This window comes from Balaenoptera borealis (genome assembly GCF_965194805.1).
Source record: "Balaenoptera borealis genome assembly, chromosome: 17".
Classification (NCBI taxonomy): Eukaryota; Metazoa; Chordata; class Mammalia; order Artiodactyla; family Balaenopteridae; genus Balaenoptera; species Balaenoptera borealis.
The window spans coordinates 29,988,389-30,015,747 of NC_138876.1; the positions used below are offsets into that span (position 1 = coordinate 29,988,389).

At 37.8% G+C, this 27,359-nt stretch overlaps 1 long non-coding RNA gene across 1 annotated transcript; it reads left to right on the forward strand.

Moving 5' to 3' along the window:
• The first annotated feature begins 392 nt into the window (after window positions 1-392).
• On the forward strand, window positions 393-27,359 carry LOC309615220. Its single transcript, XR_014236643.1, has 2 exons — window positions 393-2,106; window positions 25,798-27,359. It is a non-coding gene; the product is annotated as an uncharacterized lncRNA (long non-coding RNA).

Here is a 27,359-nt window from a genome sequence, read left to right on the forward strand (position 1 = left end):
GAAAGATGTTAGAAAAGAATGGATTCATTTTCTGAAACATACAGAATTTATTGGGATTAAAATACTAGAGGGAAACATTCTTGGCAAAAATATATTCTTGATTTTCCTTCAGGCAGTTAGTTTGGGAACTTTTGCATAACTAGAAGGGACTGACTGCCAGACATAATTGTTTTCTCCCCTGTTGCTTCTACATACAATTTAAAAAAATATAATTTATATAAATATAAATGTGTTACATTTGTGCATTCTAGCAAAAATCCTATTTGTGTAGCATGGGAATTTAAATTCTTAACTCAACCAAGGGGGCTGTATTTTCTGAAACTTTGCTGATTTTTAGCCAGTCAGAATTAGGTACAGGGAAGGAAGGATGGCATCACTTCACCAACCTGACCTAATCAATTCAGCTAGGCTGAGAGAGAAAGAGAAGTAGGTGCAGATTGAAGTAGCCCACCTGGGGAGCATTCACACGCTCAGCGGGGGTGTCCTAATGAATCAGATATGCTTCCCTGATCAGCAAACAATTGAACTAAGTTTCTCAATGAAACTTTAACTTTTGGCCATAAGCAGTGGTGTTCCCCCTTCTTTGGAATGGATTGAAGTTTCTTCTGATTTATGGTATCATAAATTACTCAGAATTAAATCTAATGCATAATCACATTTGCTATGACAAAAATCAAATTTACATTCCATATATATACGTTAGTGTACGGTATATGTTGTTCTCTTTCTGACTTACTTCACTCTGTATGACGGACTCTAGGTCCATCCACCTCACTACAAATAACTTAATTTCATTTCTTTTTATGGCTGAGTAATATTCCATTGTATATATGTGCCACATCTTCTTTATCCATTCATCTGTCAATGGACATTTAGGTTGGTTCCGTGTCCTGGCTATTGTAAATAGTGCTGCAGTGAACATTGTGGTACATGACTCTTTTTGAATTATGGTTTTCTCAGGGTATATGCCCAGTAGTGGGATTGCTGAGTCATATGGTAGTTCTATTTTTGTTTTTTTAAGGAACCTCCATACTGTTTTCCATAGTGGTTGTATCAATTTACATTCCCACCAACAGTGCAGGAGGGTTCCCTTTTCACCACACTCTGAAGCTGGGGTGAAGTGAGAGTAGCATCAACATATATACACTACCGAATGTAAAATAGTTAGCTAGTGGGAAGCAGCAGCATAGCACAGGGAGATCAGTTCCGTGCTTTGCGATGACCTAGAGGGGTGGGATAGGGAGGGTGGGAGGGAGGCTCAAGAGGGAGGGGATATGGGGACATATGTATGCATATGGTTGATTCACTTTTGTGTACAACAGAAACTAACACAGTATTGTGAAGCAGTTATACTCCAGTAAAGATCTATTAAAAAAAATCAAATTTACAATTTCATCAAAATTGATATGAACTGAATCTAATTTAATGCAGAAGAATCCCCTGATTGGGTTATATTTCAATTGATGATATTGTAACACCCTCTCTCCTTCCTATTTGAGACACAATTTCTTTTTCTTTTTTTTTAGTGAGAGAAGCGGTTCAGAGAATTTCTTAAATTTTCTTTCTTAAAAAGATTATGTGCAGAGTTTTGAGGAATATAATGTCTTGGGAAACACATTTTATTGTAAATATGAAAAAAAAAACTTACATGAGGCTGGACTGTGTACTATGGGAAATGGAGGGTCCTGCCTCATGTGTCTGGCATATGAAGTGATAGTGGATGGCTGGGGTCCCCATACGCACTTATCCACACATTAAAAGTGATAGCTATACTCTGCACTCACATTTTCTAAAGAAAAGCACATTGAGAATCATCAGATTGTAGCAGCATTCTGAGGTTTATCTAACTTGGGTGAGGACAAAACTCTTCACTGGGGACTTCATTTTATGAAAATATCAATGAATTCTAATTTCTAGGTCATGAGAAATGCCAAGTACTGAGAAAGGAATGCTTCGCTTGTGTGTGTCAAACAGAAGACACCACAGTATTTTTTTTTTCATTGTTACAGGAAGACAGAGAGCACAGTGGAGAGAATGTGAACCTCAGAGTCAGAAATCACTGGGTTTGAACCCCAGCTCTGCTACTTACAAGAATCCTGGTCTTGAGTAAGTTATTTGTTTATCTGAGTTCCAGTTTTTCAAACATCTAAGGTAGAAATAATAATTCGTATCTTGAACGCTAATTGTGGATTATAGATAAGATTATCTGTGTATCCAAAGTTGTTCTTGACTTTCCAAAGCCATAAGCACTGGGGAGTCTCATTAATCATAACAATGAAGATTTCAGTGTCTCCTGCCCAGTTCTTGATACGGAGGACTTAAGTTTAGTTTATCCAAGTCTCACCTGGTTACTTCTTGGCATTTCCAGAGAGATCTCCCCAACAATATTTAACACCCAAGTGCTTCCCTCATCAATATCCTCTGAACCTGAAGCCTTTCCCGTGTCTATGCTGTTTATGCCCTTCATGAAAAGGCCAGCACATGTGCTAAGAATGCTGGCTTCCAGTGCTGCCCAAAGGCAACCCTCTATGGTATTTGAGCCACTGCCTTCCCGTGAATCCTCACTGCACTGAAGCCAGGATGAAATCCACTCAGAAGTGAGAAGAGTCTCTCTCTTACTCTGCCTCATTTCACCTGAGCCCCCAAAGCTTCTTGTGCCGCCTTGGGTTTCACAGTCACTCACAAAACCAGTTTCTTCACCTTTTGCCTGCAGTGTCTCTCTCCGTAAGGCTCAGAGGGATGCACCCAGGTGATAGAGGCCAGCTGTGTGATCCAGAGCCAGTTACTTAACCTCTCTGTACCTCAATATCTTGCTGTATTAAATAGATCTTATAATAAGATCTACTTATAGGTTGTTGTCCCAACCAAATGCATTAATGTACACAAAATGCACATTGTAAGTACTACATAAGTGCCAACAGTTATTAGAACTTTTATTGTTCTCAGAATTGTTCTACAGTGTAAGCTCTGGGAATATGAAGAAATTACTGAAAGAGGTTAAATGATGACTCAAGCTATTTAATTGAAATATTAAAAGAAGATGTGATTTATACTGTACCCCAAACTGGTACAGTTATCTCCAATCAGAAGTTACATCTTCAAGAAATAAAGTATTATGGGAACATAGGAGGAAAATTAATTTGTTCTGAAGATGCTTGAAGGAGAAGAGAGGGGATTCATGTTGGAGTTAGTATTTCCAAAAGACTTAGAAAAAATTAGTGTGATTAGAAAGGAGAGATGAGATGGTAAAGCCAGACTGACAGCAAGTCATAACTATAGAAAAGGCATGAAAACCAAGCACTGGAGAATGGTGAGTGGTACATGGGGAGATGCAAGTAAAAGCATAGTGAGAGCTCTAGCTTGAAAAGTCAGCAGGGATTGCAGATGATATCGAATGACATGCTCAAAAGTTTAGATTTATTTTTAAAGAAATGAGGAAACACCCAAAGTTTTTGTAAATAGAGCCCTTGGCCACTTTAATATTTTCAAACAGTGCTCGCTTTCAGCCATTATGTTTGAAAGCCCTACAATTGCCTTTTAGGTTCTAAATTTACATGGTTATACCCCATTCTGTCAGTCATCTTTTTGGTGGTAGTACTTGCCTTATAATTTATAAATATGTCAGCATCTTAGCATAGAAATTTTTTAAAGAGTATGTTTCACTGCATTTTACCCTTATTATTTTACAAACATGATTACCCCCCAAAAGTGCTGACATTAGTGATAACAAGCAAAGATCTCATAAACTTAATAAACTTGAGAAAAAGATGGGAATCATTAGGCTAAACAGAGAGACTCATTGGACATAAACCTGTTCACTACATGAGTAATTAGGAAAGAAAAGAACAAAGTAAAAGAACATGTATGACATATTAGTTATAAATTTTTGAAGTCTGTGTCTAAAAGGTGAACTGCAATTAGGAATTTGGGATCAATTTTTAGTCTCCCAGAAAGAGAGTTTTTCTTATAATGCATAATTCCATTAGTGGCTTGCATATATTTGCCTTTGATAAGTTTTCAGGAATATTATTCTGTAAGAAAACAGGGGACTATCTGAGACTGATAATTTGGATAGCTACATGGGTAGGGGAGGAATCAATTTGGGTACGGGAGGAGACTTTGTTATGGCCCAAATTAAAGATAATGGAGATCTAAGGCAAAGGCAAGGAAAATGAAAAGAGATTCTATAGTAGCTGCTCAAAGAAAAAGAAAAGGCCAGAAAGAAAAGGAACTGGGATGATAGATGTGGTCTAACTCTTTCCAAGATTTTTCATAGTGTTTGCATAAGCTTGAAACTAATACCAGGTAAGGATAAACAGAAAAGCTCAAACTTGTGTGTATTATGCATATACACAAAAATCCTAAGTAAACATTGGAAAAATCAAAGATAACAGGGCATTAAAAATCATTACCATGTTGGATTTATCCCAGGAGTGAAAGAATGGCTTCATATTTTTGAAAAATTAATGTATATCATCATATTATCAAATTTTTAAAAAGAGAGACATCATTATCTCAGTTTGTGCATAAAAGGCCTTTGATTACATTCAGTGCCCATTCAGAATGTTTATAATAAGAATTTTAGCAAAATAAGTATAGAAGAAAACATACTTACCCTGCCAAATCAATCAGGGTCCAATCAGGAGACAGAAACAACACAGGAATTTGAACAGGGAAAGCTTAAAGAATTTTAACTATAACAAGCTATTGGAATAAGTGAGGGATTGGTTAGTGAAAAGTATGGAGAACGCTAAAGAATATGGGAACAGTAAGAGGCAGCACTACCCCTAGGGTTGAGATACAGTGCCAAGGATGACCCTTCGTCTTCTCCCCCTAGCTAAGGTCCTGACTTCCTTAGAGAAAAGGAGGGCAGAGAAGTTACTGTAGTGTCATGCCAGTGGAATTTGCTGGAAATCTACCCTCTAGAAGTTGCCAAAAACTTACTTTAGAATTTTGGGGAAAGTCATTCATGGGAAGGTATCCTGTTGGAGGAACTATGCAATGAAACAATACAAGGGGACGCCAGTGGAAGCTGCTAGCCACTAGTTGCTACTGACCTCCACGCACTGTAGGAGGCTAGTGCTGCAGAAGTGGCCTGTGCTGCAGGAGCTGGACATTGGGGGAGCTGCGTGTACCACTGGAGCCTGATGCTGGAGAAGCTGCCTGTTCTCTAGATGCCTGGGCTTGGAGAAGCTGTGGTGCTTCAAGAGCCAGATGCTGGAAGAGCTGCCTGTACCTTAGGAGATAGGCACTGGAGAATCCCTGTGAGCTGCAGGAGCAGGTCCAGTGAGCACAGGGCAATGCAACCAGGAAGGAGAACCCTTTCCTTCTGCAACAGCTCTCTACTGCCTCTACTGCCTAAGTTTAACGTCATGCCAGCTGTCAAAGGAATAATATTTAAAGGGCCCATCTCCATTTTCAAAGAGCAGGCAATAAAGTATATACTTGGAGCCAAGAGGAAATAAGTTGATAACTGGAATAATTACTAATGGAAATCTAACAAGAATATACAACTATCATAATTTATTTTAAAGCATTCACTTTACAGTCAAGACTAGAATAAGGATTCTAGCTATTACTGCTTCTATTCAGCATTCAAATGGAAGATCTAGCCAGTAAAATATGATAGAAAATGAAACAAAATATATTAACATTGTAATCAAGGGAACGAAAATGCTAATATTTGCATGAGAAATATAAAGAGAATATAGTAAGTAATTAGAAAATTAGAACTTAAAGGGATTTTAACCTAGGCTGCCAGACTAAGAGCTCATATTTTTAATCACTTTCATATGTTGTCCTTTTAAATAATTTTCAAAGGCAATTGGGGCTTTAAATATTTGTCTATGGCACATTTTCAAACTCCATGCTACTAAGGCTGGAGAAGATACTCTGAGTGTTCCCCCAAAGACATGGAAATTTGTTAAATCTCCATTAGTATACAAACACGCACACAGGCAAATATATACAAATGCCCACACGCGTACAGATGAATGCAAAAAGGAAAGAACTGGGAAAGCAGATTACGTTATCCATGGGGCTGGATTTTCATTTCATCTGGGTATCTGGTGCAGAGCTTATTTTTATGGCTGAAATTCAATATGCAATTTCAACATTCAGTGAGTATTCATTGAGCACACGCCATGGGTCAGTCAACCTTTTAAGATGCTCTGAAAACAGCAGTAAAAAGATAGGTGAAATCCTTGCTCTCTTCAACTCACATTCAAATTGGAGAAGTGCTGTGAACTAAGTAAAACAGAAGATACGCTACAAGAGTGTCTTGGTGAGCTTAGGAAAAGTACTTCTTCCAAAAAAATCAACTCAATACATGTTGGACTACTATCATCAGTCTCATAAGTTTAAGTACTGGTTACAAAGCTAAATATGATAAAGCATCCCTTGCCCAAATGCTCCAGCCCATCACCTTCAGGATATAATGCCTCATGGGCTCTTGAATAAGCATACCTCGATTTGAAGGATGGCTTACTACGGATTAGCTGTTCGTAAGACCTGTAAAATGGGGATAATAATAGGAACGACAGTACATACCTCAATACATAACAATGTATAATCTCATAAGGTGGTTATCAGGATTGAATGAAACACTGCATTTAAAGTGCTGAGCATTGTTCCTGAAAGACAGTCAGCATTCAATAATTACTGAAGATAATAATGGTGATTGTTTTTAATTTTCATTAAAAGCCATACAACTTGAATCACAAGAAACCATACAACTTGAATGCTATCAAAAACTTGCAGCCAGTCCAATGACACACCTATCTAATAGTTACACCCAACTGGGTGAATGAATTTGGTGGTCTATATCCAACCAAGATCTAAAGGACTCTTCTGTTGAAGAAATCATTAACGCTAGGGAAACGGAGTTCTACATGTTTCTCACCATTGGGTATAGGCTGTTCAGATTTAGTGGAAACACGTTTGTGGGCAGGCTTACCTAGAACTGTAGTTTAGATTTACACAAAACTATACATTTTCAAAGCATGTTATGATTATTTACCACTTTAACATGACAAAAAACCAAATCTGTAAGTCAGCTTTGTATGGGAAATAGCTACAGATTGGCTCCAATGAACATATTAAAGGTGATTCTAGAAGTTTTAAAGGAAAGAGAGAAAAATTCCTGGAACTCTCTGTGTAGTATTTTAATTTTTGGTTGAATTGTCATTTTGTGGTGATCGTTTGGGTGAAGAGTATACTTGAGATTGCAGAAATTACCTCACAAGTTTTTGCCCAATAGCAGATACCAGGGAATGGATATTGGTGTCAAAATAAAATTAAAGAGAAAGGGGGAGAAAAAGAAAGAGATAGAGAAGGGGAGTGAAAGAGGCAAGAAAATAGAGATATTCCTTCAGTTCATGATAATGATTCATTTGTTGTCTTTCATTTACAGCTCTTTCTGAAGCATCTTTGTAAATGGAATTCTTTTCCTTTCCTTCTCACACTTCTGACTTCCTCTCATTCCCCTTCTTTTACCCTACTCTTTCTATATCCCTTGACTGTTCTCCAAACTGTTTTTCTTATGTTGGCTCTAACATTTCATTTATTTTCTATTTGTTAATAGAAAAGAATGATCTGTCCAGGTCAGCAGAGGACCTGAATATCAGTGTTGTGCTCTCTTACCCTGTGCATATAACATAACTAAATCTTTGCATAGGAGGAGGAATTAAGTAAACTGTCTAACAAGTTCTTTCTTGGTAGAAGGATTTTTTTCCATTGTTAATCTTTAGAAAGAGGTCACTGTAATATTCCCCAATAGCACCTTAGTGATATCTAGGCAATATTTTGTATAAAATATAGAATCATAGAATTGTGGCAGTGGACCTAGTCATTTTGCCTGTCCAGGAGTTCTTCACCTTCCTAATCCTGTCTTGACTTCTGTAAAGGGAGTTATCCTTTCCCCATTGTGTGCAGTCTTGGTGGGAAGTAACTTCTGTTTCCTATTACAGCGTCATGGGGACCAGATAACCCCTCTCCATGGCCCACTGCATGCAGTGGGTGTAATGTGACCTAGGCCAATGAGATGCTCTCTTCCTGGACCTGAGTAAATGATGCAAGGATATAGTCATGGTCAGAGGTTATTCTTTACCACTGTAGTGGTGACAGGCTTCCTAAATTCCTGCTGTATGTCATTCCATCTGTGAGCCCCGGATGTGATCCAAGTAAACCCTTTTTGCTTAAAATAGCCACAGTATATATTTGTTGCTTACAATCAAAAACTGAATTTTACAATTGCGCATTGGAAGAGCTCTTGGAAGTTCTATCTTGGGAAAAGATATAAACAAGGTGAGAGTGGTAACCTGGAAAACAAGGTTTAGAAAAACTAACCATGTTAATATACATCCCTCACTCTCCCAGAAAGACTGACAATGGATCTGGAGCACATAATTTTATCAACAGAGGGGAGTTCAGATATCAGCTAGTGTGGATGGGGCTCACACTAGAGAAGGGAGGTCACACTGAACAGAGAAAAGAAAAGTCAGTTCTCAAAAAAAAGCGGCTTTTTAAATGCTAAGCAAAGGGTATAGGATGTAATAAAGGATTTTTGAGTTTCCAAAGCCTGGCTTTTGATTACCAAAATTAAAATCATTGTGTGTAACCAATAGAGTTGAAAAGAATGCATGTAACATAAGAGCCAGTTTTTCTGCCCTAAATTGTTTTAAAAATTCAGGCTGAGGCAGGAGAAGAAGAGCCTGAGAAGAGGGCAGTAGGGACTGGGGTTTGGTAGTTTCTGGAAGAGTGCATCATGTCATCTTCTCCAGATCGTCCCCACTGCAAAAGAGGTGTAGTAGGATCAGAGAGCAGATTTTATGTGCCCAGCCTCCGAGCGAGCCTAAGGAGGCAGGAAACCTTCTTGCAATCCTCACATCCAAGGTGATTCACAGAGGAAAAGTAAACACAGGGCAGAGGGGCTGGATGTGCCTACCCCATCAAGTTTTGATGATATTGGAGAGAGTCAGAAAGTTTCTCTGGTCCTCAGAAGGATGCAGAAGTGCCCCAGAGAGGGTTTTCTAGGATCCAAGAGAATGCAGTGTGTGTGGACCAGTGCCTCCATGTCAGATGGGAACTTGCCTTCTCCACAGATACCAGTGGAGACAGATGCCAAAACACAAAGAAGGATGGAAATGAAATGCATTTCAGTGGGCAGAGTAGACACATGAGGAACTTGGACCACAATCCTGGTGGTCTTCCAAACCCAACCTCATAAAGACATGATGTTATATAAGCCCACTGGCATGAGGATCATTTCAGCTGAAAAGAGAGGAATGAGGTGAACAGGGAAATTGCTAATTTGATTGAGTTTACTTGGCATTGAGAAGATTGCATTTTCTGACACCAGGGAGAATAGCAGCTCAAGAGATAATTTATTTTAAATTATAAAAAAATAAGAAAAATTGTTTTTGGATGGTCAAATTATGGATCAAAAATATTGTACCTAATAAATGTAACTAAGAGTATATCATTTACTTGGTTAAAACCCTTCAAATATCTGATAGAAATATTTTGTGCTTGCCTGTCCAGAATCCACCACTTCTTGTTCTGCTAGGAGCACTTAAATTTTTCTTTGGGAAAGCCCTCCATCCCCATTCTCTCCATACTGCTCCTGTGAAGCTGACCCCACCCTCTGACACTAGATTATCCTCCCTCATCCTTCTGGGTCTCCTCTCTGGGCCTCACATGGCTGGAACCTTCTCATCAAATACTAAATATTAAAGACAGCTTTTCTGACCAGTACCTGTTCTCCATCTCCCCATCTCAAATCTTCTAATTTCATCATTTATTTTGAAGTTTATTTTCTTCACAGAAATTTTCAGTGTCTACCATAATCTTGTCTATTTAATTGTTACTTTTTCATTGTCTCCCTTCTCCAACTAGAATGTAAGCTCCATGAGGGCAGGTACCTTATCAATCTTGAGCAACTCATGGCACCTGAGCTTTGGCAGGCACATAATAAATACTGCTGGAACAAATCAATGAATTTCATTTTTACATTCAGCAATTACATAGTGCTTACTACAGTGTCAGGCACTGTCCTGAAGGTTTTCTAATTACTAACATTTTTAATTCTCATAACAATCCTGTGAGGTTAGAATTAGCAATATCTCCATTTGACTGATTATGACTGAGTTACACAGTGGTTAAGCCATATGCCCTAGTGGGAAAGCTAGATAAGATTCACACCTGGCAGCTGGCTCCTGACTCTTTTCTCTCGTCCTCTGTGCCGTGTTTCCTGAATGACTTATTGAATGATTTGATGAACAAGTTGGCTACTAAGAAACTGTTCATCTCTGGTGGGCTGAGAACGCCCACTTCTGATTTTAAAGAGCAGGGATTGACCATGAAATCTGTGGTTCAGCCCAGATATTAGTGCTTAGATGTACAGCCAGTGGCTGCAGGAGCTTCCCTCTCACTTACTGCTACTGCACCACGCATGCTTGGAGGAGTTGTTAATTGGCAGTGGTGGGTTATGAGTGCTCATAAAATATTTAACAGCTATTTAATATTGTTATGTAACTTTGGTCAGTTGAATAATATACCAATTAGTTCACTCATGGGGAAAGATTGCTAGGGGTCTCCATGAGGAAAGACCTCAAAGGCATATTTTTGCCATTCTTTATAAAGCAGCCATGCCATTTTACAAAGTTTGAGCAACCATTTTATAGTTACTGCTGTTGAATTTTTGTAGTGTACTCCAAATCCTACTCCCCCATTTTCTTTAGTAATTTTACAATCTTTATGGTCTGACACTACTAATCATCTGGAAATAAGATGAATCACAATAGAAAGGATGTTCTTCATTTAATCTTCAAAGCCATTTTTATGTTAACCAACATTAAAAAGCTGTGGGTATATTCATTTCTTTCCATTGAGAACATTAGTCTTCCCTTGTTACAGACAACTTTTTTTTTGTCCTTCTTTGGGTAAAACTTAATCTTACTGAACGAGTTGCAGCTGTTTGTACAAATTCATATTTTTTTATACTGATAGGAAGCAGTCAGACATTTCAACTATTCCGTTTTGTTTAAAAGTAAGTTAACAGTTCAGTTCACTCTTAAGAAGCCACCGATGAAGGAATTGTACAGGAATGTGTTTGTGGCCAACCAAATGTTTGTGATTAAAAATACTTGTGAAAGCAACCCTGCTAGACTTGAGAAGAGTTATATAGTCCTACAGCCTGGGAGAAATTCATTGAGGGAGAATCCACTAATGCTTGAAGTGGTAGCTTTTGACCTCTGGCACTGGTAAATACCAGCCAAATGATGCACAGACTTCACTTCTAAATGACTAGCCCTTACATAATTTCCTTTCCCTTCGCAATTCCATGAGTCTCCAGTTTTTAGAATTACAGAGATCTGACATAACAAGATACGTTTTGATAACAGGCTCCCTGATCACCCACCGGTCTCTCCTCTTATCTCTATTCCTACCCCAGAATTATATTGATTTTCTGGAAAATTGAAAAGTATTAGGAAAATCAGTATTTTGTACACTTTCTCTATATCAGATTTCCCACTAGCAAATCATCTAACCTAATCTTATGAATTAGTGGCTAAAACCATACGCCTGAGGTTAAATGGATTAGTTAGCTAAGGGAAGTCTATTAGAAAGTGGCCTCACCACTAAATAGCTGTCTGATTCAGGATGAGTAACAAAAACAAACATCAGTCAGTTTGTTCATCTGTACAAAGGGGATAATATTGCCCACTTCATAAAATGTAGGGGCATTAAAGAAATCAATCTATTTTTAATACTGAATATCTAATAATTCAACAAAAAACCCCAATAGTTACAGTAAATAGTAAAAGCTTAGCTTATGATCAAACACGTGTTTGACTCCAGCTACCACCAGCTGGTAAGAGTTAGAATGAATTCAAATTAACTTAAGGAAAGAAATGATTGATTAATAATAATTTAACATAATACTGGGGAGTCTTATAGAACCCCAGGACAGGAATGCCACTGGGTCTCAAGAAGAATTAGAAGAGGAATTTCACAACCAGCAGGGATCTCTCTGTCTCTCAACTATTCACATTTCTGAATAGCTACTTGATAATTCTCTCTTCCTTTCTTGTTTCTTCTGTTATCTTGACCATATGGTGGAAGTCATGACCATTAACATATTCCAAGGCTTATAAGGTCAGCCATTCAACAGGGAAAAGTTGCTTATGCCATATTCAAATTTCTGAGGAAAAGGTTCACTAGCCCACTTTGGCTCATGAGCCCACTACTGATCTAGTAACTGAGGCCAGGTTGCTCCTTGCTACAATCATGTTGCTGGATGGGGTTAGTTCTAGGAACAATTTAGTTTCTAGGAAAGGAGTTTCACGTGTGGCCATGTCAATCGCCAGCCTTCTCCAACTGTCCAACTCTCTTCTTATGTTGGACCATGTGCACTTGAGAGGGAGAGCTTACCGTCTCCCTGAGTCATTTCTTTTTTTTCCTTCCAGTGTTATTGAAATATAATTGACATACAGCACCATATGAGTTTAAGGGGTACAGTATAATGGTTTGATTTACCTGCATCATGAAATGATTATCACAATAAGTTTAGTGAACAACCATCATCTCATATAGATACAAAATTAAAGAAAAACTTCTTTTTCCTTGTGATAAAAGCTCTTGGGATTTATTCTCTTAATTTTCAAATACGACATAAAGCAGGGTTAATTATCATGTTGTACATTACATCCCTAGTACTTATTTATGGTATAGCTGGAAGTTAGTATTGCTATCTTTTGGCTGCCTTCATCCAATCCCCATTCCCCCATCCCTGCCTCTGGTAACCACTAATCTAATCTCTTTTTCTAATTGTTTGTTTGCTTGTTTTTGACGTATAACTGACCTACAACCTATCTTAGTTCCTGTTGCACAACATCGTGATTCGATATTTCTATACATTTCAAAATGATCACCATGATAAGTCTAGTTGCGCTCTGTCACCATACAAAGATATTACAGAATTACTGACTATATTCCTCACACTACATTTCATACCCATGATTCATTTATCTGACAATTGGAAGTTTGTACCTTTTAATCTCCCTCATTTTTTTTTTATCCCCACACCCCCCTCTCTTCTGGCAACTACCTGTTTGCTCTCTGTATCTAAAACTCTGTTTCTATTTTTTTATGTTTGTTCATTTGTTTTGTTTTTTAGATTCATATAAATGAAATCATACAGTATTTGACTTTCTCTGTCTGACTTATTTCACTTAGCATAATACCCTTTAGGTCCAACCATGTTGTTGCAAATAGCAATATTTCATTCTTTCTTGTGGCTAATATGCCATTGTTTGTATATACCACATCTTCTTTATCTGTGCATCTATTGATGAACACTTAGGTTGTTTCTGTACCTTGGCTGTTGTAAATAATGTTGCAATGAACATAGGAGTGCATAAATCTTTTCTAACTAGTGTTTCAATTCTCTTTGGTTAAATACCCAGAGTAGAATTGCTGGATCAGATGGTAGTTCTATTTTTAATTTTTGAGGGATCTCCATACTGCTGTCCATAGCTGCTGTACCAATTTACATTTCCAATAACAGTGCAGTAGGGTTCCCTTTACTCCACATCCTTTCCAACACTTGCCATTTCTTGTTTTTTTGATATGGTGGATTCTGATATGTGTGAGGTTTCTCATTATGGTTTTGATTTGCATTTCCCTGATGATTAGTGTCATTGAGCGTCTTTTCATGCTCCTGTTGGCCATCTGTATATCTTCTATGGAAAAATGTCTATTCAGATCCTCTGCCCGTTTGTAATCAGGTTGTTTGTTTTTTTGATTTTGAGTTTTATGAGTTCTTTGTATGTTTTGGATACTAACGCCTTATCAGATATATCATTTGCAAATAACTTCTCCCAATCAGTAGGTGGCCTTTTCATTTTGTTGATAGTTTAATTCACTATGCAAAAGTTGTTTAGTTTTTTGTAGTCCCATTTATTTATTTTTACTTTTGTTTCCTTTGCCTAGGAGATATATCCAAAAAATAATTTACTAAGACCAATGCCAAAGAGCTTACTGCCTATGTTTCCTTCTAGAAGTTTTATGGATCCAGATCTTATATTTAAGTCTTTAATTTATTTTTAATTTATTTTTTTGCATGGTGTGAGCGAGTAATCCAGTTTGATTCTTTTGCATGTAGCTACCCAGTTTTCGCAACAACATTTATTAAAGAAGCTGTATTTTCCCCATTGTATATTCTTGCCTCCTTTGTTGTAGATTAATTGCCCATATAAGTGTGGGTTCATTTCTGGGCTCATTATTCTTTTCCATTGATCTGTGTGTTTGTTCTTGTGCCAGTACCATACTGTTTTGGCTACTGTAGCTTTGTAGGATAGTTTGAAATCAGAGCGTGTGATACCTTCGGCTTTGATCTTCTCTCACATGATTGTTTTGGCTATTCAGAGTCTTTTGTGTTTCCATACAAAGTTTAGAATTATTTGTTCTAGGGCTTCCCTGGTGGCGCGGTGGTTGAGAATCTGCCTGCCAATGCAGGGGACACGGGTTCGAGCCCTGGTCTGGGAGGATCCCACATGCCGCGAAGCGGCTAGGCCCGTGAGCCACAACTACTGAGCCTGCGCGTCTGGAGCCTGTGCTCCACAACAGGAGAGGCTGCGACGGTGGGAGGCCCACGCACTGCGATGAGGAGTGGCCCCCACTTGCTGCAACTAGAGAAGGTCTTCGCACAGAGATGAAGACCCAACACAGCCATAAATAAATAAATAAATACAAATTAAAAAAAAAAAAAGAATTATTTGTTCTAGCTCTATAAAAAATGCAATTGGTATTTTGATAGAAATTGCATTGAATTTGTAGATTACCTTTGGTAGTACGGTCATTTTAACAGTATTTATTCTTTCAACCCGTGAACACGGTATATTTTTCCATCTGTTTGTGTCATCTTCAATTTCTTTCATCAGTGTCTTATAGTTTCCCAAGTACAGGTCTTTTACCTCCTTAGTTAGGTTAACTCCTAGGTATTTTTAAATTTTTGATGTATTTGTAAATAGGATTGTTTTCTTAACTTTGCTTTCTGATAGTTTGTTGTTAGTGTATAGGAATGCAACAGATCTATATATTAATTTTGTATCCTGCAACTTTACCAATTTCATTGTTGAGTTCAGAGGGCTCAGAGGGCCTTAAGGCAGCTGGACTGCTGGGGGGTTGAGCCTGGTCCCTGAACTAATAAGCTAGAAGGGGGATTCCAAAGTGGCACTCACCAGCACCAGTGTCCTCATGGTAGAACAAGACTGCCAAAATGGCGACTGCCAGTGTCTATGTCCCCAGGATGAGCTCCAGTTGCCTCCTGCCTCTCTAGGAGGTTCTCTAAGATCAGAAGGTGGTTCTGACCCAGGCTTCTTTCAAATTACTGCTTCAGCCATGGGTCCTGGAATGTGTGAGATTTTGTGTGCACCCTGTAAGAGTGGAGTCTCTATTTCCCATAGCCCTCTAGCTCTCCTGAAATTAAGCCCTGCTGGCCTTCAAAGCCAAACATTTTGGGGGTTTGTCTTCCTGGTACAGGACCTTTGCACTGGGTACCCTCGTGTGGGGTCAGACCCCTTGCTCCTTGGGGAGGAACTTTGCAGTTGTAATTATCCTCCCATTTGTGGGTCACCCACTTAGGGGTATGGGTCTTGACTATACCTTGTCTCTGACCCCTCCTACCCATGTTGTTGTGGTTCCTTCTTTACATCTTTAGATGTAGAAGATCTTTTCTGCTAGTCTTCTGGTCTTTTATCATCAATATTTGCTCTACAAATAGTTGTAATTTTGGTGTGCCTGTGGGAGGAGGTGAGCTCAGGGCACTCTCCCCTCCCTGCATCATTTCTTGGTGATCCTGGCTGCCAGTGTTGTTGATGTCATTCTACTCCCAGGCATGGAACTCTTCTGCAGTATTTATTTTAGCAGCACAGCAACTGCCATAATGCAATTGTACAGGTTCTCAAAATACTTTTCTTATCCATGTGTCTTTATCTCTCCTCATGCCGCTGGATTATAGAATCTCAGTACTTGGAAGTGAACTTAGAAAACAGAAATCATATGCACACATGCACACGCAAACATTTTAAGGATGAGAAAACTGAAGCCCACAGAGGTAAAGTCCTTAGCCAATATCACGTAGCAAATTAATAAATCAGGACCAGAAGCCAGGTCTCCGTATATGTAGACCAGTCTTTTTCCTAAACAATGTTGGATATTTCTTGGTCACCAGTCATTATACATGATCCAATTATTTCTCCACAAGGTGCAGTTATTTCTTGGTCTGGAGCACTTTTCTCAACATTAAGCATAGCTGCCTTTCTCAACCTACTCTAATTACAACTTTGCTGATTTTATCCATCTTCAGAAAAAGCAGCTTCTGCACAGGATTGTGATGCAAGAGGTGGCATATAACAAAGATCCACCCTTAGATGCAAGAGGTGGCATATAACAAAGATATGGCCAATTAGATCACTGAGGTCACCTGGTCATGGTGGTGAGCTCAGGAATAAGCATGTGTCCCAATCAGAGGCTATGAGACTCCATTTTAAGACATTTATTGGAATCATTGGGTAGAATCTTGAGAAGATAAATTGTAAGTTGAAGTTGGTGGCAACCATGAGGAAAAGAAAGTATTTGAGACTTGAGCCAACACAGAAAGAAGCAAAACTGAAAGATGGATAGAGTAAGTTGGAGTTCAGTTAATATTGTTTGAGCCTCTGGATAGCCATGCATAAAGTTTTATTTTTTTAACTTAAAACAGTTTTAATTCTTTTTATCTGTCACTTGCTGTGGGAAGAATCCTGACCAATTCTGTGTAAAAACTTCTTTTATAAATCTATATCTCATATAAGCACTCTCTGCTGTATCCATCCTACTTTTAGAAAAGTGGAACTCATTGAAAAGTGTAATTGGAAACAGTGCAAGATACCAAAGTGGAGAATGTCATGTTTTCCAAAATGAAGAGAAAACACTGATAATTAATAATAATGGGTTGGTACCAGAATTTGAATTTTTTAAAAAGTAAACTACAGTGATCAAGATGGGATTTAAGCACACCTTAATTAATGAAGGTGGAGAGAAAGAAATGCAGTGTAGATGTAGGAGAGGAAAAACATCAGCACTTGGTAATAATAGACATTTACCCTCAGGTTTTTGTGCTTTTGGTGATAGGTAGATGATTCAGTGCGTTTGGAGACTAGGGAGTGGGGGCCATTATGAAAGAAAATTTCACTGTTCTATCTCTGCTGAGTTTCCTTGACTTGGCACCAAGACAGCTAGTTTGAGAACTCTGGGAACTGGATCATAGGTAGATAAGTCCACGTGCATGTCCTGTGTGTAAAGAAGGTGGTTTAATGAGTGTAGGAGGAATTGGTTGCATCACGACCTATAGAGATAAAACACAAGGTCCAGGCTGGGGTGGTGGGAGCTCACAGAAGTTGTGAGAACTGAATAGAACCTGCCATGGAAAACCTTAAAAGGTAGGAGAGGTAAACTGAAGAAGGATGTATTTTTTTTCTGTTTTACCCATATGATGAGGCTAAGGAAGATTAGCTAAAAATAATGTTCTAGCTCACAGCATATATTTTCTAAGAGGCTCCTTACGTTATTATATAAATTGAGAGAAAGAAAATCAGAATTCTTGAGTTTTACTTTAATGTGAATTTAGCCATCATATCAGTCAACTTTTTTCATAATTCCCTCCTAGTTTGGTTTGTTTGTTTTAAAAAATAACGTGGCACTTGCAACAACATGGATGGACCTTGAGGGCGTTACACTAAGTGAAATAAGTCAGATGGAGAGAGACAAATACTGTATGGTCTCACTTATCTGTGGAATCTAAAAGAAAATAAACAAAAAATATAATGTGGCAGATTAAAATCCTCAGATATGTGTTCGGTGCAAAATATGATACCAAATAAAACATGGCGGTTGTTTTTTTCCTTATAAGATACCACATGGTGACTATAGTTAACAATACCATATTGTATTCTTGGCGTTTCTAAGAGGGTAGATCTTATATGTTGAAAGGAAGGAAGGAAGGAAGGAAGGAAGGAAGAAGGAAGGAAGGGAGGGAAGGAGGGAGGGAGGGAGCAAGGAAGGGAGGGAGGGAGGAAGGAAGGAAGGAGGAAAAGAAAGAGAGAGGAAGGGAGGGAAGAAGGAAAGCGGTAAAGATGTGAGGTGATGGTTATGTTAATTAGCTTGATTGTGGTGATAATTTCACAAAGCATACATATATCAAAACATCAAGTTGTACACCTTAAATTAATACAATTCTTATTTGTTCATTATACCTCAATAAAGCTTAAAAAATGCCATTTCTAAACAACTAGATTCATGGTGAAAAAAAATCCTCCTTAAAACAATTAATGTTAATGTTAGTTTAATAATAACTGACAAAACTTTAATATGCTAGTGTCTATTTTTAAATACTTTTACTCTAAATAACTCTGTGCACATTTTACAAAATTGACAAAAGGCCCATAACAAAAACCAGAAATTTCTGATTTTCCAGTCCAAAAACCATTCCTCACAGGAAACAATTACTAATTTTTCAAATTATTTCCTTGAGTATTTACTCTAATTTTTAAAAATATTATACTATGCTACTTTTCCTTAATTTATTGATTTTATAAATTATCTGTTGATATTTTATGATGCTAGATGAGCATTTAGCCTTTCCAGAGTTATCACCCTTTCTTTATTCAAATTGATAAATAGTATTTACATTATTATGATGATTATGTAAATATTGTTCAGTGCCATGTAGTGGCCTACTCTTTATTTTACATTTTCTCATTTTCCTTCAGTTATGATTTTTGTTTGTTTGTTTTACTTATATGGCTGATGGTTACAGTGATATTCCCAATGAAGCATGCCTCTCCTTTCCATGCCTTTTGCAATGTGACTTGGTTATCTACCTCATTAAAAAGCAGAGTCTATTTCCCTGCCTCTTGAATCTGGGCTGGACTTTGAGTTGTTTTAGACCGATGGAGTGTGAAAGAAATGGTATTGTTCTGCTTCCTAGATGAGGTCTTAAAAGAGTCATTGAAGTTTCTGCTTTTACTCTCTGGGAACCATGAGAAAACATGATGTAAAAAAGCCCAGATGAAAGACCGCAAGGAGAAAGGGGCCAAACTATCTCAGCTGCCCCAGTCCTTAAAAGACTTTACATCCAACTGCAAAGACATAAGTAAGACCATATACAACCAACAGGACTGCCCTAGAATCATGAGAAATAATAATCCATTGTTGCCTCATGTAAATTGTTCATCCCACAGCAATGGACTAGAGGAACACAGAACAACATAGAATGGCCTTGTAACATAGTACCTCGAGGAGTAAAAGAAGGAGCGGAGATACATCACTCATTGGCATTTCCATAATTAAATAGATGTATTCAAAGCAATACCCATTTTGTATTGTTATACCAACAGATACACACATACATACATAGTTATATATACAGATACAAAGCGTTATATAAGAAATCAAAATGGTTTCCTATGCTGGGAGAAGAAATGAAGTGTGGCATAGGGATAAAAGGAAATCAAAAAATTAGGAGTGGGATCGGCAGGGACCAATGACAATAATGGCCATGAAATGAGTATGATAAACTCAACTCTCTGCCCTGGAGTGTGATGAACTCAGCCCTCTGCCTTTGAAGTATACTCTCCCCTTCAAAACCTACCACATCCACCACTTACCACACTCAGACTCATTAAATCAAAAACTCTTTAGTGATGCCCAGCCACTGATATCATTTTAAAGCTCCCCAGACTATTCTAATGTGATAGATGATCATGGTTAATAACCATTGATCTGGTATAGTAAGGTTATTTTCTAAATTATATTGTATGTATTTATTAACTTACTCTGTTTGTTTTCCTGGACTTCTCCTGGAATCTTCTACCTCCAATCTGCTCTCACCTTGTAGATTTACAGCCCATACTGGGATTTCATGTTGCTACTCTCTTCAGTCAGTTACACTGTTTCTTGAATGTCAGCTTTTTACCTTAATTGGTTTACCAACTTTTGTGAAGTACGTTATTCAATATCTTAGTAATAAAGTATGCATGAGAGATTAAAAAATGTTTAATGCATCACCTTAGCATAATTTAATTAACTAAACATATACAAATATTAATATTCTTATATAGAGTGCAAGAATCTATCATTTAAAACAAAGAATAAACATGGCATAACACTTAAAAGCAACCAGGACATCATGCATGGGATTTTGTATGATTCAGGAAATAATTGCAGCAGTTATATTATTAAGATAATTCTAATAACGTTTCTAATGATGCCCTCTTTACTTCACAGAGCCATGTGACAATTGGTTGTTTACTAATCCCTTTTCTTACAAAATCTAAAGATACAGATATTTAAGAATAAACATCTGTACATTTTAGATTATAGGAATAAGCTCTTGTAAATCTGGACTTTTGCAAGAGCACATCAACCAATAAGATGACACAGGACAACTGATGGATATGTTATAAACTAAGTGTTCTAATACTCAATGATTGCTAAGTAAAAAAGTACATTTATATAATATTTATGCTTAAACCCATTGGCTTTAAAACTTCTGTACCTATGTACCTAATTCAGAAGGACCAAAAAAGAAAAAAAAAAAAAAAAAGAGAGAGAGAAAGAAAAAGTACATACTTGCCTTTCTCTTCACTTCTAAAGGCAAACCTAGTTCTGTTCTTTCTCTAGGATGAGAGAGAAATATACAGGGACACAAATATCCGGAATGAAATCAGAAAATGTAATCTAGCCTTGGCTGTCTACCAGTCTGGAAATCCTTAAGAAATTTGCAACAGAACCAGTCTTGTGACTTGAGGTAAATAGGACCTGTTTTTGAGGTGGGAACAGTAAAATTGCATTTGCCAAACCATTTCCCCCTCTGTTTGACATCCTATTAGGATTCTCTACCATGCACTTCCAACAGCCCCCTTTAAAAGAATTCCCCGAAGTCTCATTTTATCCACAAATTCCTCCCTAACAATTCCTGCCCATCTGCCCCAACTATTTTTAGACAACAGTCATAAAATGAGGAACAAAGTATAAATGACCAGAAGTGTTAAGCACCCTCTCTAAGACTAAAAATATGTTGCTAGTTGATGTTGTAAGGGTCATAGCTTCTCCTTGACCTGTAGCTTTTATGCAGGCTCCACAGTTTATCTAAGTCTATTTTGATCACTCAGACCATATAATCTTCTCATAGAAGAGCATTTTTCCCTTTTATACTTCTAAACTTTATTTTACATGCTCAGTAGTTTGACTCACTGCCTCTTATAAATTCCAGTATTTATTACTATCTTAAAAGTACTCTAGAGAATATTTTGATTAAAGAATCCAACCGTAAAATCATCTTTTATGATCCTGAAGATTTATATTTTTGTAAAGGCATGTATGTTATATATATACACATATATGCATACATATTATATTTGTGTGTGTGTGCATGTGTGTGTGTATGGAAGGGTTGCTGACATAATTTCAGTGCCATCATTTGTTTAGTGATTCACTAGTCTAGGTAGACCAATTTCCATGCAGATGGAAAAGACCAAAAAAAAAAAAAAAAAAAAAGTCATGAATGGAAGTGAATTGTCAGTGGTAGTAATAACAGAAGTGTCCTATTTCACTGTTCCATAATTTTTCTACTTTCTATAACCACCCAGAAGCAACACAAGCACATTCATTTGTACTATTTTAGAACTTTATTGCTTTTCCCTCTTATACTTTTAACAAGAAATACAACATGATTACTTCAAACATATCCACATAATTTAAAACACTAAAATTTTAAAAAATCTGTACTGTGGTTTTGATCTCTGCCTCTCCAACCTTGTTCCTTCTTGTGGTATTCATCCTAGATTTATGTTTGAGAATCCAAATAGTCAAGGCTATAGGTTACCTAGGCCTAAACCCATCCACATATCCTGTTACTTTGGTTACTTCCATGATTGGTTTCCAGATGGGCACATCAATGAGAGGTAGCACGACGCGATGGAATTTTTCTGCCAATGTTGTGAAAGAGCCTTCTCTTTCCCACTGGCATGCAATCTGGGAGCATGTGAGGAGATGATTCATTCCCCTTGCCCCCGCAATGGGAAAATCCTATAGCTTCTGTGGTCATAGAAATGAGCCTCAGAGTAAAACTAAAACAGGGACAGGAAGGCTGATGGATGAAGAGAAACTGAGTCCTAATAACATTTGAACACCAAATCCATCCATGCTGGCAGCCACGCTTCTCAATGTTTCGATACTGATAAATGAATTTGAACTGGTAAAGTCTCTTCTACTGTTTTGTGTCCCTTACAACCTGAGGACATAATCCTTGGTTAGAGTAGGCAGTATGTTTTCTGAAGATACTGCTCCCAGGAAATTTCTCAGCAAAATGTTTCCATGGTCAAATACAGTTGGGCAATGCTAAATGTAATACTATATTTTTCTTCAGGAAAAAGGTATTTTAACACCAGTCCCCTCATTAAAACCTGATTCACTTAAAATAAGAATCTTTCATATAGCCTATAAGATTCTGCATGAATTTACCCTTCACTATTTCTTCTGCTTCTCCGTGGGCCTCTTGTCTACTGTATCCTAGCCCCACTGGTCTTTTCTTCCTCCAGTATAGCAGACTCTCTCCTGCCTCAAGGCTTTGGCTTTGCTGTTCGCTCCGCCTGGAATGCCCCTTTTTATCTGGCTAATTTCTACTTCTTTTTGCTTCAGCTTGAATCTCACTTCTTCCCAGAGTCTTTTCCTAAATCCTTCCTCCAATTTATTAGTACCTCTTGTTCATTCTTATAGCATCCTCTTCTTTCTCTTTATAGCACCATACAATTTAAATATTTATGCAACCTAAATATTTACGTAATTATTTGTTTAATCTCTCCCTTCCCATTACTTCAAAAACCCTGTGAGGACAGAAACCATATCTGATTTGTTGACATTTGTTTGAGCAAAATATGATGCTGTTCCTGGCACACAGTAGGGACTGGATAAATATTTATTGCCTGAATGCTATCTAGAGCCATGAGGCATCTTAACATATCATACAGAATTTCAATAAAGAATCCTGCTTAAATTTGTTTAATCCAGAATTTCCCAAATTTATTTAAAAACTAAACTTTCTGTGAGTGATTAACATGAATGAATATTCCTGGATACTCTTCTATAGCTCATATGTTAAGAAACACTTTTTGCATTGTTTAGGTCCTTTATCATTTAAATATTCAAGACTAATAAAAGCCTAAACATATACTTTTATGAGCGCTGGATGGTTCTAAGCTTCAGAGGTTCAGATGAGACATAACAACAAGGATATTTGAGGACATTAACCCCGACCATTTTAGGGAGCATTCTATAACATGCATATGTTACCTTTTTCTATGCTGTTTTTCACGTGGGGCAGATTTTACACTATTTATCTTAAAAATCATCAGCATGGGGATCTGGATGATATTAGACTGTAAAGAATTAGTGTATACTCCCTTAGATAAAGAACACACTTAATCGTTGTGCATTGAATTATATTGTTCTAGCTTTTATTTTTTAGGCATCCCTTAAGTTAGATAATGACAGTCAAATACATTGTTATAAGGATTAAATACTACCCCAGGGCGTGTTCTAAAGTTCATATGAAAATAGGCTCAAATCTCAATAAGCGGTGATGACTTTAGCAATGTCCCCATTTACATTTGAAATGTATATTTTACCAATATGGAAAATTCCATATAAATGTCTTTTTAAAAAAATCTCCAAAGAACATTTAAAGCTGGCACTTGCATTGCTTTCCCTACAGAATTTTGAGCTTAACTTTGTAACTGCACTCTGCCAAAAACAGATGAGACAAGTCCAGGAGTATTTCAAACGACCACACGCATCAGCAATCAAATCTTCAAGCTCAGGTCCCTCACTCCAGAGTAGGGGTTACGAAAGCATTGAAAATGTCCATTATGCTGAGCAGGTGTAGAGTGAACTATATTATTTGCTCAACCAGCTGGAATCCTGCTCCAAATGCAGATACCTTTCGAAAACCACAAGCTCCTCACTAACCACATGCACGCGTGACTTGCTCAAGGAAGGGTTGGGAAAATGTCCAAACGTAAAATAGATAGCTAGTGGGAAGCAGCCACATAGCACAGGGAGATCAGCTCTGCGCTTTGTGACCACCTAGAAGGGTGGGATAGGGAGGGTGGGAGGGAGGGAGATGCAAGAGGGAAGAGATATGGGAACATATGTATATGTATAACTGATTCACTTTGTTATAAAGCAGAAACTAACACACCACTGTAAAGCAATTATACTCCAATAAAGATGTTAAAAAAAACCCAAAAACTTCCATGGCAAATAATCTACCTATAGTCATAAAAAAATAAAATAAAAATGTCATGGGCTGAACCTGACACTCTCTTGTGCCCGTCTAGATCTACTTTCCCAACTTCACTGTAAGCCAGTGGATTTCAAACCAAGACTTACCAAGAAATGTTACAGTTTTCCACTTATGTTTTGCCCAACACCATCTGTGATGGCTTTTTCGATGTGTTCAAATCCATTTTCAACAGATGTGGAATGTGAGAGGTTTTCTCTCCTTCTTGCACCCACTGGAACACAAAACACACCCGTCACCCTTCTGGAACATGCACTTAGAAAACCTGGATGGCAAAAAAGAGCCCCTTTTCACTGCTCCGGAGAGCAAGATAGTAGACAGAGGGTCTCTTCGCTAAGACAGTGCACAGGTATCCTGCAAGAGACAGACCTTGGCTATGCCAAGATTTGTTTATGTCGTAGAGATATGGCACTGAGATCAGACCAGTACAAGTTTTTCTAATTGGCTTCTTTCAATTTCCCCAAACCTCCCTGGATTTGAAGCCTTTCTTGTTTCATCCAGAAGAAAAGAAAAATAGTGGGGACTGCATGGCAGGTATCCGCAGTCAAAGGAGAAAGAGAAGGAATAAGACTGTAGGAAGAGGGAGGAGGTGGTGTGTGAAGGTGGACCTAGAAGGCCAGTGGCGAAGCGGTGGAGAGAGAGGAACCCTTAAAAGTAGCAGGCTCCACGGGGAGCAGGAGGGGGAAAGACTGCGCACAGGGGAGCATGAAATGGGTAGAAAATGGGTAGGAAAACTCCTCCATATCGGCTGCCAGGTGAGACACTCCTGGGAACAGACTGTTCTGTGCCAAGGATTGTTCGGTACATTTCTATAGATGACTTGCGTCTGATTGATGAGCCAGCACTAATGCATTTTCAGTGATGATTGTACCGTCCCTCTTGTCCAATGTTAAGGTCAGAGTAAGGAGGTTTTTGAAAAGGTTAAAAACAAACACCTCATGCAGACTGGCACACGCAGAAATAAATGTATTCAATTATTGTTTGTAGAATATGCATATCTTTAAGATAAAATTCTAAATCACTTTACACAATATCAAACTTACATATACCAAGGTATATATAGAATTCCAGAAACATATAAGAAGCTCAATGCATGACAGAATTAAATCAAAAAGTGGCTGAGATTCTATACACACACACACACACACACACACATCTTTCCCTTTAAGAGTGCTGATTTCACTGATTAAGCTTATTAGTATTTCATAGTATTTCATATTTGTTCTGATGGTGTTTTGAGTTCCTAAGATAAATGTGATCATTGAAAACAGAGAGTTTTACTATTGGACTTTGATATTAAAGTGAGAACAAAGAATAAAACATTTATATTTCTGGAAGTTCAAGCCAAGTTTTTTTATATATATTAAAGATTCCACTTCTTTGCTTTTCTCTAGGGTCAGTGATGGTCTCACCGGTTGTGGCCAACATGTCTTGAGACATGAGTTGAATATCATTTTATGAGGCTTTAGCTGCAATACAATGAACATGGTCGTTATGTTCATTTGAGAATACAGAACAGATTAAATAATATTTATAAAGCTTCAATTAAGTTTAAGTAAAAGTTGAAATAAAAATGTCTAAAATAAGGCAGACTGAATTTCTTCAACAAAATCTTTATTCAGTTAATTTTAAAGTCTATCAAAAGGGCCAAGGAGTAAATCACCAGAGAAAGTCTTAACAACACTGGGAAAAGGATTAGAAATACAAATAAGCACAAAACATTCTCAAATGAAGAAAACAAAGGGAAAAAGAAGAAACAGACATCAAGAAATTCAACTTTCAAGCCCTGAAAATGCAATCAGCTAAAAAAAAATACAAATAGAAAACAGGAAATTTAAAAAATGAGTAAAATAGTTTTTTAAATGTACAAGAAACCACCAACAAATGGAAGAGGAGCTTAATTATATTTAAAGTACAGGAATGAAGGTTGAAGCCAGCTAAATAAATGATAATTCCTTCAACAGAGAAATTTTCAAAGAATAATACAAATCTTTGTAGTTAAACGTAAAGCAAATTAAGAGAGACGCAGTAAAGAATGAGATAGAAAGTTATGGTAAAATAAGGGTATAAATATACTTATAAAACATCCAATTTATGCTGTTGGGGAGGCTCCAGCATTAATTTATACACAGATCTTCAGCCTGGGATTCAGGTATGCTTGGGTATGAAGGGAGGGCTTATAGGCTGGGTCCACCAGGAGGCTATTTGTCTGATGGAAGAAAGAGGAACCTGGGAAAGATCTCATTCTAAAGAAGAAAAAGACAGGCATTTGAGATTATCATGTTAACAACACATCAGTCATCTGAGGACCAGGTCTCTCTGAAAAGAGCACGGTGTCTCTTATTTCACATCTGCCATATACGGAGTTCTCCCACCAACCCCCTGCAGCTGAAGTGCATCCTCCGTTCACCTCTCTGCCCTCTGCCCCTTCCTCTCCATGTGACACAGCCTGCCAAGAAGAAGCACCACCAGGGGCCTGGAGATGAGGGAACCCTGGCATGGCATGAACATCAGAACTGTGTGGTGGGAACATTCAGCAAAGGTACATCCTCTCATGTGGCTTCATAGATGGGTGAGGCCTGCAGGAGGCAGAGAACCTGGCAGAGAAAATGGTACCTGCTACCCATAGCAGAAGTGACTTGTTTGTGGGGAACTCCGAGGGACAGTATAGAGACTCTGAAGGAGAAGCTGGATTTCCATCAAGTTTGTTGGTGGCACTAGAGTCAAAGAAAAAAATGTATGTCACAGAAATGTGTGTCACCAAATTGTAACTCTGCCTTGGTCTGAAACTAAAATGGTCTATAGAACTGGGGCCATGCTTCAAATTATAAAAGGCGTAGAATGTGCAATAACACAATCAAAGTGCAGAGAAAAAGAAGTAATGGCGTTTAGACTATATGCCAGTTAGTATATCCAATAAAACCATCTTTTAAGAAAAAGGTCAAAATAAAGACAA